The following is a 16254-nucleotide window of genomic DNA, read 5'->3' as shown; positions in this document are numbered from 1 at the left end:
GATTCATTTAACCAGCTTCACTGCCCCAAGAGAACCACAGAGCTTGTTTATTCATATGTGTAGGGTAAAAGGCTGTGCTATGTCAGACAAATTATTGCATTCTGTTAAAACAAAAAAGGAGCTGCCATGCTGCAAACCATATCCTGTGGATGCATTTGTACCTAAGGGGGCACTGTGGCACTCCGAGGGAATTTTAGTGTGTGAATGGAACAGACCTCAGAAGGTGGGAGTGCAGCTGTTGCTCCAGGAGTGCTGTTAATGAGGATTTCAGCAATGATGTCTTGCTGTTTATCCTGATCGGGGTAAATAAGATCGTTGAGTGTTCACCAATAAACTCGAGAGCTGGTATTTGTGACTCCACCTGTGATTGAAGCCCAATTTCCATGTTGACATATCTTTTGTCTCCCAAGAGCTGCTCTGTTGGTTTCCAGAGGCTAATGAGAAGTGGCTTAGAGATCAAGTGCTGTAGCAGCTCTCATTCTGAATAAGAGCTAGTTTGGGGCATTTAACTCCAGCCTTGTCAAACAAGGTCAGTCTCTTACAAAAGCTAGAGGAGTGCTTTACTGAAGTACTCTCCTCTTTAAATACTAGAAGGAGGGGTGAAAAAAACCCCAACCAGAAAAAGAAAGCCAACTCCAAACACAAAAACCCATCAACGAACCAGAAGAATCTGTTAAGAAGGTTACCTGCTGCTTTGGACTATAAGGGCAAGAGCAGTTGCAAAGAAGCTTCCCTGTGACAGGAGCAGGTGAATATTTTTGGCTTAGAACCATTGTTTTTTTTTCTAAATTACCTCTTTGAACATTTTAAAACCCTTTGTCTGAAAAGGAATGCCTGGATATTCCATTGTGAGCTATCTGTAAGTTATCTCCATTCATTGTATTTGCTAAATATGTATTTGGATGGATATTTTCTGGGGGGGGAAAAAAAAGTGATGTGGTATTTTATGCCAAGGGAAGTCTGTGGTGGTTATGTAAGTAGGGGTTTTTCTCAGGGCAGCCAGTAGATATTTGTTTAGTTTTTGGGGTTTTTTGACGGTAGCCATTCAAAACTAGACTGATTTTTTTTTTTTAATTTTTTTTTTTGTTTTCAATGTGTGTATTTCTGAGGTGGTAAATAAGTACTATGATCATGTTAATATTAGTCCTGCTAAAAATACTTCTGAAGTATTTAATAGGTGGTATAAATGAAAGTGATAAAAATTGTGACACTGGAATTTATCACCTTGTTTTATAGAGTTAGAATAATGTTGGTGGAAAGGAGAAGTCAACACCCTCTAAGAATCCTTCAAGCTTTCCTGCCTTTTAAAGGTGCATGTGCGATTGATTTATCAGTTTTAAAGTGTGATGTGTAGTGCAAGAGCTCTCCTGAGAACCTGCTGTCATTTCCTTGCTGGCATTGCTCATTTCCCTCCGAGTTGCCTAGTGCAGCACCATTGACTTCTTTTACATTTTGCTTCCCCTCCCACTCTGTCAGTGCAGCAGCCCAGTGAATTTAATTAGAGAAAATAGCATATCTAATGTCTGTGCTATCCTGACTGGTTGTAGTTGGGCCTTTGGTCTTTTGCACTAGAGCAGGCTCCAGCTGTGGGGAGATCTCACAGTGTTTTGATCCTGCTCTTTCTCGTTGTGTTGAACACAGGCAGAATCAAAATTAGATACTGTAGTAAGAACTGAAGTGTTCAGTGAATTATTTTTTGTTCACAGTGAGTCACTGATTTTTACTTTTTCCTCCAGATATGGAAAGAAATTCTCTGGTACTTCAAAATTGAAATACTTAAGATGTTCATGTACTCAAGAATGCAAGTGCTTTCATTTTAGACCATCTTTAAATTTACCTTTTAACCCTTTATTTCAAAACGCACCAGAAATTGTTGCTCTTCCTAACTGTAACATCTTGAATATGATTTTTTTGTAACTGTACAGATTTTATACTCTCATCTCACATTTGTGGTTTGTGTATATACTTATAGTTCTAACATGCCTTGCCTCGATTCCTTACTGATTTGCATTAATATTTATTATAATTATGATGTAGTTTTGAAGTTGGCTTCTTTGATTTTGCTTCTCATAGGACTTTGTTTTATAGTAACCATCATTTGCTATGGACAGTAAGTCTTGTATATATGAAATAGTTAATTACAGATATTGATTATGGGCATGAAGCTTATATTTACAAGCGAGGAATGATAAGTTTTAAACTATAATATGATGATAAGCACAATCCTTCATGAAGCAGTGTGAAATTTAAGTATTTCTTTGAAATAAGTTAAATTCAGCATTGTAAAGGGAGGCAAAAACAAGGAGAAAAGTTCTCCCTGAGAAGATTTTCCCAAGAAACAGAACTAGTTTGAAAATTTGGGGGTGAGCAGAACTTAGGCAGCCCATATATTCCATGAGTGTCCCCTCCTTGAGCTTTTTTCCTTGTCATGTATTAGTCCTGTCTCTGGGATGTTACATGGCTGCATGACTCAATTAATGCTCTGTGGCAGGAGGAGGAAAAAAATGTCTCTGTCTTGTCAGAAGTGAAGTTATTTACTTTCAAAAGCTGACAGAATAGCACTGCAGGGGCTTCATTTATTTCCGTTCAGAATGTGGTTATTGTGTAATGCAGAGGGACTCCTGCATGCATTGCAGGCTTATTCTTGTAATCTTGAGTCTGCTGGATGGCTGCAGAAGTGTCAAATGGCCCACTGCAACGTTTCCCTTGTCTCACTTCAGCCTGTTCACTTTTTGCAAAGCAGCATTCCAAATGTCCTAAATCCTTCTGGCTCGGAGGGGCTGGATGTGTTTGTGGGTGGTGCTGATGCTGGACACCTCTGGAATTGTTCTCTGGCTGGGCTGGAACGCTGCTTGGATCCTCAGCTACCTTTGTAATGTGTGTCATTTTCCCTGATGGGGAGCATATGGCTTGAGACTGCTTTTGCAGCATTCCTCTGTCTGTCATGCTCTTTAGTTTTCCCAAATCTAGCCCCAAAATGAATGTTTTAGTGCAGAATGTTTCATAAAGATTACTTGCTATTTCATCTCAAAGTTTGGGAAAACGTTCAACTTTGCTGTTGTTGTATAGCACACACTTCAGAGGCAGGATAAGCAGTTTTGATATTCCCTACCCAACTTCATTGTGTCTTGCTGCAGAAATACAGGAGCATTCAGAAACTGCAATTCCAAGGGGCTTAGTTTATTTTTTTCCTTTCCCTTTGATACCATCTCTTCCAGCTTCACTTGGAATACCAGGCTTGGCATGAGCACATGAAATTGCCTGTTGCTCTTAGGAAAGCTTTTTGACACACCAAAAGTAAAAACTCTGAAACAGCAAAGTTCAGGAGTTCCTGCGCCCTTCCTTCTGCCTGCTCTTAAAATAAATATATAAGTGCTCCAATAGAAGATTACTTAATTCGGAGAGGAGTCACATTTTTTGTTATAATTGATTTTGTTTTAAATTCTTTTTAGGGGGAAACTCTCATTTGATTTTTTCAGGTTTTTTTCCTCTTTAAAATTATTAAAATGCCAAATTAATTTGTCAGTACTGGATTTTATTTGCACACAACCTGTCTTTAAATGAAAGGAAAAGGATTCTTCTTCTAAATGGGCTTTCTTGCTCCTTTCCTGCTTTTCTCTTCCTTTTATTTGCAGACATAAAATCCAATAAATTTCTATTGCAGTTGCTGGGCTTGGGGGAGAAAAAAGGAGAGGAAAAGTACAAAGCTATTGGGAAGCGTCAAAGACGGCGGATGATGAAGTACATTTCATAGCAGCCAATTCCAAGCCCAAAATCCCTGTTGTGCAGGAAGGCTTCCCAGCTCACACAGGAAATTCAGCCATTGCACGGCAGAGTATTAATGATTTATACACCCTGCACCAGTGCTTTTGTTCACTGGCAGAGCCGGGCTGTGTTAATAACACGGGAATTTCAGGGAAAAGGGTCCTGCCATGCTGAGTTGTTTTGCTCAGTGCAGTGGACGCTGCCTCATAAATCAAAGGAATTTAGTGCTTTACAACCTTTCAGACCTGCTGAGGGTGGTTGTTTTTTTTGTGTTTTTTTTCTTTTTTTAATCTGATACACCTAGGAATATTTTCATTTCTTTTCTATAAAGGATGAATGAACTACTGGATGAGATCTATCTCAGCTGTTTTAGGGTTGATTGGTTTGCTTCACAGTGGCATTATACTTCCATTTGTTTTCCATTTGGATTTATGCTTTATGGTGTTGTCTATGGAAGGAGACCAGCATGGTTTTATTACCATAAAGAGATGCAGATCACATTATATTCTGTCTTGTTTCTTAGAAATAACTAAACGAAATATAAAGGCGAAATACATTTGTAGTAAGCAAAGCAGTTTTATATTCTTTACCTAAAATAAAAACAATACCTCTTTTTAATATTAGAATTTTAACTAATAATATTATAATTTTATTAGTAAAAATAAGTTTCCATGTTCCTCTACAATACACAAGTGATAATTTTTGAAGTTGCTTTTTTGCCTGGAAACTTTGTTCCGCAATAGCAACTGCAGGATTAGGTACTTAATTTTGTGTTGATGTAGATAATTATCTTTTTCAAATAGTGGAACAAAACTGATATTATGAAAGAAAATATGTACCTATATTTGATTATGGAAATGAAGATAAAGAAGGATTTTTATTTTTTTTTAAATCTCTGAAATTTTGATGTGAACTAGAGTATTGAATAATATTATGGGACATTGTCCTAGCAGAAAACCTCTTGGTTGGATAGTTATGGAACCTAATCTTTGCTTTCCATTGCCACTTGAAAAGCTGTCTGGGAGAGAGGATAGGAAATAATTGCAGGGAATGTGTTTTGCAATCAAAGGGAACCTGGTTTTCCATCTTAAGACTGCATTACACAGCAGGCACAATGTGTTTTAGCTTGTTTGGATCGTTCAGTCATAAATTCAGGTACCTTTTGGTACAAAAATTGCAACTGTCCTGACTTGGTCACATTAGAAAAGGTGATTCCCTCTGAGCTTTGTGGAAGTCAGCAATGTGGGGATCAGTATTGCACAAGTTCCAGCTCCTTGATACTGGGAGGAATTCTTTGTTTGTAGTTTTTGTGGTCTGCAGGCAAACAAATACCTTCTTCTCTGTTTTCCTCCCTGGTTTAAATATCACAGATGAATATAAGGCAGGTGCCCAGTAAATGAGGTTTATGTTTATAGAGCAGCATTGCTGTATTTGTTTGTCCTCCATTATTTGGGTGCGTGAGTGTTTCATTGTATTTAATTATGTCTGTGAGGCACAAGACAACAGTCAACATCTGCTCTATTGTTGCCGTGGTTTACAGATAGCTTTGATGGGTTATTAAACAATCTATTTTTCAAACAGCAAACAGGGAAATAAGCTGCACCCATATTATGTGATTTTGTAAAGGTACATTATGTAATTAGTTGTCTAGTATTTGCACACTAATCTTTTATTTTGGTTGAATATATGCTATTCCATTTTTAAAAAGTGATGATCCTTGGCAGTTTTTATTTAATGGTGAATTTCTAGTTTCTCTATGGCTTGAGTTGATTTTCTCACTACTAATTTGATTTCACCATACGTTTTATATTGGCATAATGCATCTGAGTTGTGAATGCTAATACAGAAATTAGAAATGTGCATTAACTTCCATTTGTTACTGAAACAGCTACTGATAAACAGACTACAGACACATCGTTAGGTATCTTGAACTACTTTTGAGTAAAGGTTTATGCTGCTACCAAAGCATCAGCTGGGGAAGGCAAGGTTCAAAGTGCTTTGACTCAGCTCTCACTCAGGGCAGAGCATCCCTCAGTGCTCCCTGGGCAAGGGAACTTGTACTGTACAAGCAGGGAGCTGCCTCTGGAGAAACGGACTCTTGTACAAATGGATTTCCTGATGGAAAAGTGTTTGCGTGCTAATCTGCTTTTAATTTTGTTTTGGTTTAATGTACCTGTCAACTGTTGGAAGTTTCTTTATGTAACACTGGTATCCACGGTACTGTATCTGGATGCATTAAGGCAAATCACTGAAAGATTGCAACTACCCAGCATGTGATTTGTTTTTGCCTCAAAATAAAATGTAGAAGAAAATGTTCCAGACACAAATGATGAACAGATCCTAAAATTAGACTTTCTGTAGCTTTTATCATTGCAGAAAGTCACCTATTAAAAATGTTTGAGAACATGAGTCTGTAATATTTTCACGGCTCCTGAGCTGCTGCTGCCCACAGTTCTAGAGCTGCAGTTTGCTGGGGTTGCTGCTGACAGCAGGACTTCTGAGGCTTTGGAAATGTTAATCCAATGAGCCTGATTTAGGAATGAAGGTTTTCCCTTGGAATAAGGTGGTTCAAAATCTGGACTTTGCTCTGGTGAGACCCCACCTGGAGTTGTGCACCCAGCTCTGGATCAGATTGCCCTGAGAGTTTGTGGAGTCTCCCTCACTGGGGATATTCCAGAACCATCTGGGCACACTCGTGTGCTCTGGGGTGGCCCTGCTGGAACAGGGAGGTGGCACCAGCTGTCCCACTGTGGTCCACTCCAGCCTGACCCATGCTGTGACCTGTTGGAGCAAATCCAGAGGTGGCACTGAGATGATCAGAGAGGAAAGGCTGAGGGAACTGGGATTGTTCAGACTGGAGAAAAGAAGGCTTTGGGGTTCTCTGATTGTGCCCTTCCAGTGCCTGAAGGGAGCCTACAGGAAAGATGGACAGAGATTTTTTTATGAGAGTATGAGTAACAGAACACGGGAGATGATTTTAAACTGAGACAGAGCAGGTTTACAGGAGACCTTAGGAAGAAACTTTTTACTGTGAGGGTTGTGAGACACTGGCACAGGTTGGCCAGAGATGCTGTGGATGCCCCATGCCTGGAAGATTTCAAGGTCAGGTGATGGAGCTCTGGCAAACCTCTTTTTGTGCAAGGTGTCCCTATCCAGGACAGGAGCATTGAAACTGGATGATCTTTAAGGTCCCTGCCAAGCCAAATAATTCTGATTCTATGAACTAAATTATCCCTTTTATGTACATGAATAACTTAATTCAAAGGGGAAAATTGCATAAAAAGCATGTTTTTTTGGAAAATCATGCATCCTTACAGGTAAGAGTGCTGTTCCAGGTGATTGTTGAAATGCAATATTACAATGACAAATTCTCTTTGTAGAGAACTTTGTTTTCAAGTTTCCAGACACCCATGAAGGGTGGGGGGAACTATGGATATTTATTGAATTTCTTTTCTGTAGTATCTATTACTAAGTTTGGTGGTGTGTGTCTCTTGAGAAGTGCTCATTATAAAACAAACATTTGTGTTGGTGTGCAACCAAACAACCCAGACAGGTGTCTCCAGAAGCCTGCGTGGGAATGGAGCATTCCCAGGCTTTTTTTTTTTTTCTGGCATGCAGTGCAGACATGAATTTTCCTGGGTGAGAAACGCCAGATTAGAATTTCTGCTGGGGTAGATCAGTTTATTGACTTCTGCTGAGAGTGCTAGCCTTGGCCTTGCTGTGAAATTAATGCATTGTGCAGTGAATGTGCGTTTTCTGTCAGCATTTTCTTGTATATTTTGCTCAAGAATAGTTCTAGGTGTTTATTCACATTAAATTGTACAGGTAGCATGTGTCCATTTCCAGGAAAAAAAAAACCATTTTGCAACTGCTTTATAAAAAAACTCCAAGGGAAAGCTATTTCCAGCTTTATTGAGGAAGCTGGGTTCCAGCAGGCAGCATCTGATCTGTGAGAGTGATGGACACTCTCAGAGCTTCACAAGGAGTTAGGGCTGTTGAGTACAAAATATTCCAGTGCTTTCTTTGTGTGATCTTAAAGGGCTAATTAAGGCTGAAGAGTTGAGGATAAATCAGGAAATTTAGCTCTTTGACTACGAATGGCCAAATAGATGAGTGCACAAATATTGTTAGACAAACTTCCTCTCAGCTGAGCTTTGTAATGCTTTCAGCCAAATCCTGCCTGCCTCAGATGCTCCTTGCTTTAGCTCTTGGCTAAACTTTAGTACTTAAACTACTGCCAGTGTCTTGAGTAGAGCTGAGTTATGGCTGGCATTACATCTAATGCCTTCAAGTCTTGGTATTTTATCTCTTAAAATATGAAACTTGTCAGTAGTGAACAGAAATTCCCTCTGATCCCCTTAAAGACCAATAGGGTCTTTATTATTTTGGGGTTTGAATTGGTTGTTTCTCCAAGGCACCCTGCTCACTTCGGATATCTACCCTCTGCTGGTTTCTGCAATCAAACCATAGCAGCTGGCATGGCAGTGTGCTTGAATGATGTATTTATACAGGCAGGAGGCAGGGTTTAATACCATCTCATGATTCACTGTGCAGTCCTATTAATATGAACTTGACTCGGGGGAATAAGTAGCTGTTACTTGTCAGCAAATCCTGAGTGTATTAAGGGGGTGAAGTTGTATTGAAAGATCCTCACAGTGATACTCTGCTGTACCCAAGGGAACCAAATGAAAACTGTACTTTGATGAATAATGAATGTGCTAATTGGGGTCAAGAAGAAGTCATGGCTTCCTGTGACACAGTAGTTAGAGTAGCCCGACTACAGCAATAAAGAAAAGTCTGTTTGACCAGTTTTGGCAATAAAAATATGTGGCTGTCTGTCATCTCTGTCATCTCCACCCAACTAAAGCCTGGGATGTGATGGTGACAGGCAGGTGGTTTATGTCTTCTACAGCACAGAGGTGTATTCCTGACATCCTCTCTGAGGTGTTGGTTGGTGCCCATCAGAATATGGCCATGAACTGAGACTGAGACTGTTTGAGAGCTCAGATATTGCCCAAAATCCCGTGTGGAATGGATGAAGATCTCTCATGGCATGGCTTGGGTATATCACCAGGATTTATTAGAGTGGCTTAGAGTCTGTCTGTTCCTGATTTGCAAGGAAAAATGTTTTTGTTGTTGCTGGGCTGTATTGGCAAATGAATATACCCTAAGGGGAAGATTACAGCCTGTTCTTACCTGCTGACAAAATAGATGCAAAAATACCTATTTCTTGGTCATCCTGTATTCAGCACACAAAGGACAAGAATAAATGAGAGATTAAGGAAGATATATGCAAGTATGATTCTAATACATATTTTGTGAAATACATGAATACATTGAAAAACAACCTGAGACTTTATTAAAGATGTATGTGATACTGCTTATCATTTGTGGAAGATGTACATAATTTTCAGTAGTTAGTCTGTGTAACTGCACGATATCAAACAAGCATGAGATCTTGAAAGTGTTCTATGTTTCATACAAAATTTTCTAAGCTGCTTAACTTCTCATGGATTGGAGGCTAATCTCAGCTGGTTTAGAAAATGCAGATAATCTCAGGAGAAGAGTAGTGAAAGATATCTGAAGTAGCCTGGAGATGGGAGAGAGTGTGTTCTCAAAGAGGCCAACAGGGAAAATTCAAGTGATTTGGTACAGCTATCCAGCTGATAAGAGTTATATAATAAAAGCCAGCATGGAACTCTGCAAGAGAAGGAAAACAATGCAGTGCTCACTAAGGCAGAAGAAATAAAGTGCAGAACTTTGTAACACGTCTTCAGTGTTGTGAATAAGATGTGATATCTGCATGTCAAAATCAACTCTTAAAGCTTAAAGCAAGTATTTTCCTACAGTTTTGCAGCTAACTTTTCTGAGTGCTCCAGGACAATTGGAGGCACACAGAGAAGCTTCTTTCACCAACAGAGTTGTGCAGGCCCATGGAGGTGCATTCTGCCCCTTCTTGTAGGTTTAGAAGACTCATTTCTGTGTGGCACCTTGCAGTCCAGTGTCAGCCTTTTTCCTAGTGCAGAGCACAGCACATGAAGTATCCCAAGTTTTCAGATTTGTCCTGCTTTAATTTTGACACAAATGCTGGGATAATAATGTGCTTGTGATCAAGAATCTTTCTAATTGGTATGATAGTGCAGCTAAGTTAAAAGATGCCTATAGCTATTTGATTGGGTTTTGTTCAGAGAGTAGCTGTTCACAGATTGTTCTTGGCTTTTGTGCCTTGATATGTAGAGCTGATGACAGGTCCTTACGTTTCTGTGGTAGCCCAAGGCAAGTCCAGGCACTGAGGGATCCCTTAACTCCAATTTTAACCTGCTGCTTCTCTCTAGCATACATTTATCACCCACGTAAGTGAATGTGTCTTGCGACTCACTGAAGGGTAAATCACTCTCCCTGCTGTCAGGGGACAAGTACTTATCTTTTAGCAATCCAGCCTAAGCAGGGAGTGAGGGTTTCCAAGACTAGAAGAGGGCAAGCTTTGCCTTTAAGAGTTCTGGGGAAAGTGAAGCTAAGTAGATGTGTGTATTTTAAGTATATGTGTGTGTTCTTTTCTCTTTCTGTCATTGTGGTGATCTCCTTGCACCAGATGCAATTCTCATCAAAGGAATTTACAATCAGAGATGGATACAAATTACAATTGACCTGCAGAGCAACAGGGATATTGGTCATCATGCCACTGGATAGTCAGTTCATCCCCCAGTCAATGTTTTGGTGTGGTGGTCTGGCAAGAGAAGGTTTTGTGGGCTGAAAGAGAATGCTCATGGATGTTTAGAGAGAGTCTTGCGTGGTAGCTGGGAATTTCAGGAGAAAGCATCAATGCCATTTGGAGTTGGGTTAGGAGGTGAAGGAGCACGGGATTCAAGACAAGACCAAGAGGATCATAATTCATCTTTGAGTTGCTGACATTAGTAGCTTGGGTAGGAATAGGCTGAAGTGAGCCTTTGAAGGGGATGACAAGTACTGGATGATTGGTGGCAGGGGATGACAAGTACTGGGTAAAGGTAATAAAAGGATGTGTTTTGGGGCAGTGCAGGCAGAGAAAGAAGTGACCTTTATGGGAGCATTCCAAAAGAAATGCAAAGTAAACACACCCTTCTTTAACCAGTGAGCTACTACAGCAGCCCATGGCTCAGAACACAGCACTGACAGTAAGAAAGGAAGCTGAAACCAGAGAGAAGGGATTGGCTGTGTGCTCAGAAATCAACATTTACTGAAATACTGCACTTCAAGTGTTGCAAGGCCAATTGGCCTACAGGGCAACAGCCTTGATTTCTCTAGGGCTACAACCAGTTTCCCAAACATGTTTCCCAAAGTTTTCCTTCTGTCTGAAGCTCTTATATTTGGCAGAACTGTAATTATTTATCTTTATTTATCTTTGAAATCTCCAAACTTACCATCATTGTATATTTAGATGAAAAAGGCTAAAATTTAAACTTCAGTGGAACTGAAGCATTGCTGTTTTCTGACTGAAGAATCAGCTGGGTTCATCTTGACCTGCTGCTAGTTTTTAATGTGCCCCTAGAGCTAATGCAATTGTTAGATGCTAATGTAATTTTTAAATGGAAATTTTAAGCTCTGAACAAAAATGTGTTAATTCTAAATATGCTGTATCCCAAATGCATATAAAAGGTGGTTTCTCTCAGTTTTAAACAGTTTCTATATCGTTGCCCTATTCTCTAGTATCAACTGAGGTGCTTAATAAACTCCAGTAACTCTGATGGCCATCTGCTGTGCTGGTTATCAATATGAGACCAGCAGACACCTTTGATTTATATAGGTATAGGTGACATTTTCTGCTTTAGGAGTCAGTAAAATATCCTTTGTTTTGGCTCTTCTGTTGAGGGTGAGGAGCTGGCTGGGGAATTGTTCCGTGGCACGAGCAGCTCCTGCACGTTCTCCATGCAGAGGAGAGGGAACAGGGAGCAGCTGAGGGCAGGGGGAGAGCCTGGATGGTGCTGCTGGAGCTCTCCAAGAGCCTCTGGCCCTAAATGGATTTTGCAGAAAGGTGGAAATAGTCTTGGGAAGACAAGTGCAGCAGTTCTAACAGTGTCAGCAGCTGTGCTGGGCAGGGTGGGGGAAGATGTGCAGGACAGTTTTTTCTGTCTATCAATATTTCCTTTAATGCCACATCACCTCAGGCAATGCTAATCAACAGCAACTCGCCTCTTTCAAAGCATCTGCCATGCTGGTGTCTGGTGATCCTTTTTTAGAGACAGAAACCTAAAGTTGCTGTGGATGAGGGAAATTACCAGGAGACTCAGAAACCAATTTGTCCTTTCAGTTTTGGGGTTTCCTGTACCAGAAAACCACTGAGAAACCTTGAAGAGAAAATGGAGAACATCTGGACAATAGGCAAGGTGGTCAGACATGGGAGACTTGAACTTAAAAGATTCAAATATGACATAGCATAAGCTCTGAAGAGGGTGCCAAAGTGGTACCTGAATTATTTATGACCTGAGAGATGGGAAAGTTAGGCCAGTATAGGAAGGAAGTAGAAATTATTTGCATTGGTGTTGTACAGCATTTGGAAGAACTATTGTTTGTGGTATTTTGAACTAGATACAGGCATTAAGAAGAATTAATTATTTGGCAGGAAGATGATCTAAATAGATTACTTCTGTCAGAATCTGATTAGAGCATACATCATTGATTGGCTGATGACTGCATTGCAGGGATCTGCCTTTTCCAGGCATTGTGGCCCCAGGGAAGTTACTTAAGTCTTTTTTTTGTTTGTTTGTTTTTGTTTTTTTTCCCCCACCTTATACCGTAGCAAAACTTAGGCATCTGCTTTTGCCTAAGGAGGTGTTTTGGTCATTGTCTAATGTGCTATTTTCTTCTTATATGCAGGGGTGATCAAAGCTCTCATCTTTCTTGCACCATTTTCATTTTTCTTGCTCTGCCTGAATGTGTAGCCCAGTTTTCAGGCATATTTCTAGTTTTATTTCTGTATCTGTGCATCCGGACTGTACAGCAGTCTCCATTTCCTTCCTATTTAAATGACTTTTTAGCAAGCCTTCAATGAAACTGCTATTAGAGCAGTCCTGTCAGTAGCTTCAGTTCTGTGCTAAAACATGAGATTGTGCTATTAGATTGCTGTGCCTGAAATACTTATGAATTTTGTGGCCTTCTACTCCTACCCTACCTTGCTTAACCTATGCACTTCACCTTTAAAAGCAGATTTTCATTAATAAAACCTGCCTTTTTGCAAAATTCTGCATAGCTGAAAAAAATAAGATTAACTTATATTTTTGTGTATACATTTTACATATTAAGCTAGTGTTCATGTGTTTTTTCTTGTTATTTCTTCCTCTCTCATTGCTGAAATCAATTTTTAGTTTCAGAAACTCCATGAAATTTTTTAATAAAAGAAACTGAAGCCAACTGGGTTTGGGAACAGCTGAAAGTAACATACCCTCTATGAGCACACTGAAAATGGCTTCACATGTCATTTTGTGTTTTTTTTTTTTTTTCCTAACAGCATGATAATTTTCTAGAATGTAATGGAAGTGAAAGCTGTATAGTTGTTTAAAATAGATGATCTCCCCTTTTCCACCCACACACAGAGATGATTTTTTGCAGGGAGGAGGAGCAGCAGGCAGGAAGTGGGCGCTGGCACCACAGGGACATCAGAGAGGTGCTTGATGTGTCCTGACCATTCTGTCCCCGTCCTCCCTGCAGTGTTCAGGTCCGTGCTTGACCTTAACCATGCTAAAGGTCCTGCTCAAGTGAAACAGAGCTCTCAGCTTTATCGATACTCTTCTGGCTCATTCTCTCAGTCCTCAGCACTCTTTGTGGTCAAATTTCATTTGTTCAACATGTTCTAGCAGAACAGGAGTGACCATTGATGCTAACTAACGGCAAACTGTGAAACTGAAGTGAAATTTCCTTTTTGTGTGGCTGGGAGGGAGAAGAAATGTGTTGGTCTAGAGTGGTGGAGCTGATGTAGAGGCATTGGCATAAGTTGTGAGCTTGGCAGGAGGTGGAGATGGAAGTGAAGCTCTGTTGTGCTTCTGTGGTTTTGATTCACAGAGGTTTGTGAGAATTTAGGTAGCTGGGACATCAGCACAGAGCCCAGGCACCAGGTCAGAGCTTGGGTCTGGAGTGCCCCACACACAGACATTTACAAGCGTGTTGTTATAGTGAGGCAAGCAAAGTGTCCTTGCATTAAAACAGCTAATTATGGCTTCTTTTCAACGTTTGTTTTTGTATATTACTGCCTGCAATGTAGAAAATAGCAGTGGTAGACATTTGATGTTTTCATTATTCTGGGATGTTTATTCTGCTTGCTAAAGGCTGGAAGTGTCCTCCTGGAAGCTGCTGAGTTCACACTACCACTACTGTTTGCCTCATAGAAATTGTCTGTTATAAGCCACCCTTTTTTTCGTTACTGTGGGTTTGTAAGGCTGTTCTAGACCCTCACTAGACAAGATCAAAATACTTCCAAAAAAACCCCCAAACTTGAAAAAAATATCTTCAGCCTAAATTTATTCATAACTAGGTTTTTCTTGATTTTTAGAGTGTCAGGATTGTCCTTAGCTTAAACAGTCTCTTCCTCCTACTGTTTTCTTCCCTATTCACAGATTGCTTTGCTGGGATAAACAAATCAAATTTAGATTTCTGTTGCAACATAGTTGTTCCATTCCCCTGAACACAAAAAGGAATTTCTTTACAAAGATTGTATTTGAATTTGACCTTTTTTTTTTTCTATTTAATGTGGATGAAGAGAACTGTAGTCTGTTGGAAGTACCTCTAAGAAATCAAGAAATAATTGAGAATTAAAAAATACTGCTAATTTTCCTTTTCCTATTTGCATCTCACTAGCATTTCAAATTCTTTAAACAGATGCAGTAAGATACTGCTTTTCTTCCTCCTGAGTTTAGCTCTGAAGTTTCTGTTATTAGGAGAATCATGATCTTGCATTTTGTATTATTGAATTCCATCCCATTTCTATTAATGCAGCCCATAAGTTTTAGCAGTTCTTTCTATGTAATATCCTTATCCTTTCCAGTCTTGACAGTACCTTCCAACTTTGTGTCATCAGGAAGTTTCATCAGCAGGTTGCCTCGTGCCAAAATAATTAAAGAAAATGTTAAAAAAGTCTGTCCCAATATAGATCACAGAAAAGCTTCCCTTGAGCCTGCGCTTTCCTGTACAAATCTTCCTCCTCAGGTTTTCTAACATCTTATCAAATATATACATGCTGAAACAAAAAACCTGCCAGGTATTTTACAGAGCAATTTAACAGTCTTGTATTTATGTCAGTTGTCCCACTGGAGTCATTTGAGTAAAGCTTGCAGAATCCATTTTATAATCTCCATTCCTGAGTGAAAGAAATCTGCTTTCTTTTCAAATGCAGTTCACTCTGCTGGATGAAACAAATAAGCAGTAGTTAAAATGATTTTTTTTTAAATATAAATTAGATATTTTGAAGTGAGTTGTGACTGCAACGTGCTTTCTCATACATACGTTTTATTTATTAATTTCTCCGTGAAAGTTAGTGACTGATTTTGTATTGGAATTGATGACAATCTTTTGAAAAAAATCCATGATGTGTCAGCCTGCTTAATAATTAAACTGCAGAGTTTCTCTTCCTTGGTAAGAAAAAGAGCAAGAAATAGGATTTATAGCTGAGCATGGTCAGATAACCAGTGAGAACAGCATCATCCCCAACAGAAAAGTGGAGTGGTCCTGAAACAGGAGCTGGAGTGGGGTAAACACCATTTCATCATGTGACAATTGCTGGCCTCACTGGCAGCTTCTGCAGAGAGCATCACTGAGGGTCACAATTCCACATCTAAAGTTAGCAGGGGGGTAAGGCTGGCAGTGGGGAGGGCCAGCAGGCAGCTGCTCAGGGAGATTTCTAAATCCTGCAGCACGGCCGTCGTGATACACGAGAATCAATTACTGAAAACCTTCCACCATGGTCAAAATGTGACATTAAATAATTAAGTATCACATCAAATCTTGTCTGCAATTAGTTATCTGGAAAAGTAATTATGCAACAAAATCAAGTAGCTGAAATTAGTGGTGTGAAGCACCCTGATTATTCGAAGACTGTTGGAGATTTTTTTTTATTTCACTTGTAACATGAAGTTGTAAGTACCTAACTAATTCTTTATTGAAATAAAAAAGTCTTGCTCAATTGTAATTCTTGTCATTAGTTACATCTGCAATAGAAGATACATAGCACATAAAACAGGTGTTAATGACTAAGTTGGTTTTGTCTAAAGTAAAAATGAGCTGTGGAAGAGAATGTCTTGTAAGTAGTACATTTAAAGTCAAATCTGTTTTTAGGGAGGAAACCAGCCTAAATTTCAGTCCTTTGTCTCTTGCACCAGTAGCAGAAGTTGATTTGGAGAACAGAGCTGAAATACTCTAATGGGAAAATGTGTTCTTTTAAAATAGTTATGATCAATTTAACAACATACATGTTGTGAAAGGTTAGAAGAGCCATTAAGATATAATTTACACTAATAGAAGTCG

At 39.5% G+C, this 16254-nt stretch overlaps 1 protein-coding gene across 48 annotated transcripts in view; it reads left to right on the top strand.

Moving 5' to 3' along the window:
- Window positions 1-16254, top strand: part of RBFOX1 (RNA binding fox-1 homolog 1) — a 1116721-nt gene that overhangs the window by 862884 nt on the left and 237583 nt on the right. The gene's annotated exons all lie outside the window — the stretch shown is intronic.

Source organism: Sturnus vulgaris, chromosome 16, assembly GCF_052056855.1.
Source record: "Sturnus vulgaris isolate bStuVul1 chromosome 16, bStuVul1.hap1, whole genome shotgun sequence".
Lineage (NCBI taxonomy): Eukaryota > Metazoa > Chordata > Aves > Passeriformes > Sturnidae > Sturnus > Sturnus vulgaris.
This window is presented reverse-complemented; position numbering and strand designations above follow the sequence as displayed.